Source organism: Clinocottus analis, unplaced genomic scaffold, assembly GCF_023055335.1.
Source record: "Clinocottus analis isolate CAN_PGR_092001 unplaced genomic scaffold, fCliAna1.0.p SCAF_10, whole genome shotgun sequence".
NCBI classification, from domain to species: Eukaryota; Metazoa; Chordata; class Actinopteri; order Perciformes; family Cottidae; genus Clinocottus; species Clinocottus analis.
The window spans coordinates 1,339,698-1,342,074 of record NW_027175821.1 but is presented as its reverse complement, the minus strand read 5'-3'; positions in this window follow the sequence as shown (position 1 = coordinate 1,342,074).

The following is a 2,377-nucleotide window of genomic DNA, read 5'->3' as shown; positions in this document are numbered from 1 at the left end:
CTGTAGCCAGCTAGCCGTAGCCAGCTCGCTGTAGCCAGTTAGCGCTGCTGCTTGTTCCCCGCTAGCTCTCAGCTAGCTCCCTGGACGCCCGACTCTGGCAGCAGGGCAGTTGCAGCAGCAGTTCGCGGCGAGCTAGCAGCAGCAGCTAGCTTGCTACAGCAGGACACAAATCATGAGATTTCATCTGCTGGGTACCATGATTATCAACGCCCATTTTGCCACCAGGCTGAGATATCTAGCAAAGAGTTAAAAGTCATGAAATTCATCCGGCTATCAGTCAGCGCAGTGCATGCTTTAAGTGTTAAGCGGGGAGCCGCAATCTCAGCTTCCAAGGGTGGGATTACAGGCCGTCTTTTGTCTGTGTGAGTCTGTAATAAGTCAGTCATGGTTTCTCTGTGAGAATGCCTCTGTGTGAGCGTGTGAATGGACAGTCAGGGACACAGTGTCGAGAAGCCTCCCAACCAGAAACCACAGCCGTTAGCGGTTAGCGGTTAGCATCGGACGACGCGCAGAGAATGTGAGCCTCCGATCTCCACAAGACAATCTGCGTTCGCTCCACAGTTTTCTCTTTCCAGCGATACTTGACAAAGCGATATTTGCCAGCATACAGCATTGCATTATGGGATGGATTTATAGAGTCCATGGCGCTGCAGTGTTCCAATATGAAAAGCTCCTTCACAATTAGACAATAGTGTGAAGCTGACCGACGCTGACTGTGTCAGTGAGCGTCAAGAGGACAACTACGCCGGAGCAACAGGCCCATATGGATATTCATTGTAATCCCATTGCATTGTGGGAGGTGGTAACCTGTTTTCTAGTTCTTTTTCTGCATTGTTTCAAGCATTTCACAGTCGGGACGATCCCTTTATCTCTTGTCCTCCGCAGCTCGTCTTTGTCTTTTGTATTTCGTCACTAATTCAATAATGATGCATTCAACGCTGTATTAAGCTCCCAGATAACAGCGGATATTACGAAATACCTTTTTTCAGAAGTCCAGCCGTCGCTGTTTACACGTCGACTACACGACATAAATCCCTGACTTGTAACTGTTTGCTTGAAGGAGCGATACTCCCCCAACATTTGGAATTATTTCATTTTAATGACAAATCTTCCTATCAAGGCTTTTTTTTTTGCAGAGAATATAAATGTCCGTGCTACTTCCAGAGGTTGTATTCTGCGTCTGGAGACGTGCAGGTTCTTTATCAAATAGATGCAGAAGCCTGGAAGCTCATTTTTTTCTCTCTCTCTCTGAGCTGAGGTGCAGCTCACATCCAATCAGTGAAGCCCAGTCAAAAGGAGGATCATGCGACAGACAGGAGGAGATATGGGAAGTGTGGTGGACTGAGCCTTCTGCTGGATCGACTTCAGCACACAGAGAGTCGGCAGTGCGTCACTTCTCTGCCTCTCAAGAGTAGTGCATCTCGTGTATTAAAGGTATAGTCCAGGGTTTTTGAAGTGTGGGTTCTTTGAAGTACTTATCTGTACTCAGTGTCCAGTAGATGGCGGTCGTCACGCCTCCAAGTTTGTAGGAACAGAAGCATTTTACTGCTGTGGAAGACCCTGTTTTAGTTTGCCATTGCCCTAGTGCTGCGTTCACACCAAAAGCGTTGCAAATTATTTTGCACGAGTAGATTAGATGTCAATGCGTAGATACGAATGCTTGCGAAAAAAACAAATTTTCCAACGGGGGGCGCTTTTTCGCAACACTTTTTCACATGATTAATAATTTCGGATAATGTTATGAACCCAGACACGATGGCGTTTGATGTTTCGACGTAGGACAACAAGTATGAAGCAGAACTAGTGGTTATTTCATTGGTGGATGGTGGTAATAGTAGTTTACACAGAGTAAAGCCACACGGAAAAGGGAAATTCTTGCAAAAAAGCGCAAAAAAACCCCCCGAAAAAGCAAAAAAAGCAAAAAAGCAAAAAGCGAAAAAACGAAAAAGCGAAAAAAGAAAAAAGTGAGATTAGCGAAAAAGCAAAAAAAAAAAGAAAAGGCGAAAAAGTGAAAAAACGAAAGTGAAAAAGCAAAAAAAAAAAAGAAAAAGCAAAAACGTGATAAAGCAAAAAACAATAAAGTGAAAAAGAGAAGAAAGTGAAAGTCACACAATAACACAAACAAACTGGTCGACCGCGGCAGTAAACCAGCAAATCCTGTGTTCTCGAGCCAAAATGGCTATTTCTTTGTCAAAGGAGCCCAACGGTTTTAAAGGAAAGAGCTGTCTGACGGAAAGGTGTACAAATATACAAAAAGTACAATTGAACTGAAGTACCTTATACACCAAAACTATCCCTTTAAAAAGGCGGGAGGTAGCGGGAAATGCATTCGATCTAACTTAATCTCCATGGATCTATTGACGACGGCGAGTCCGTG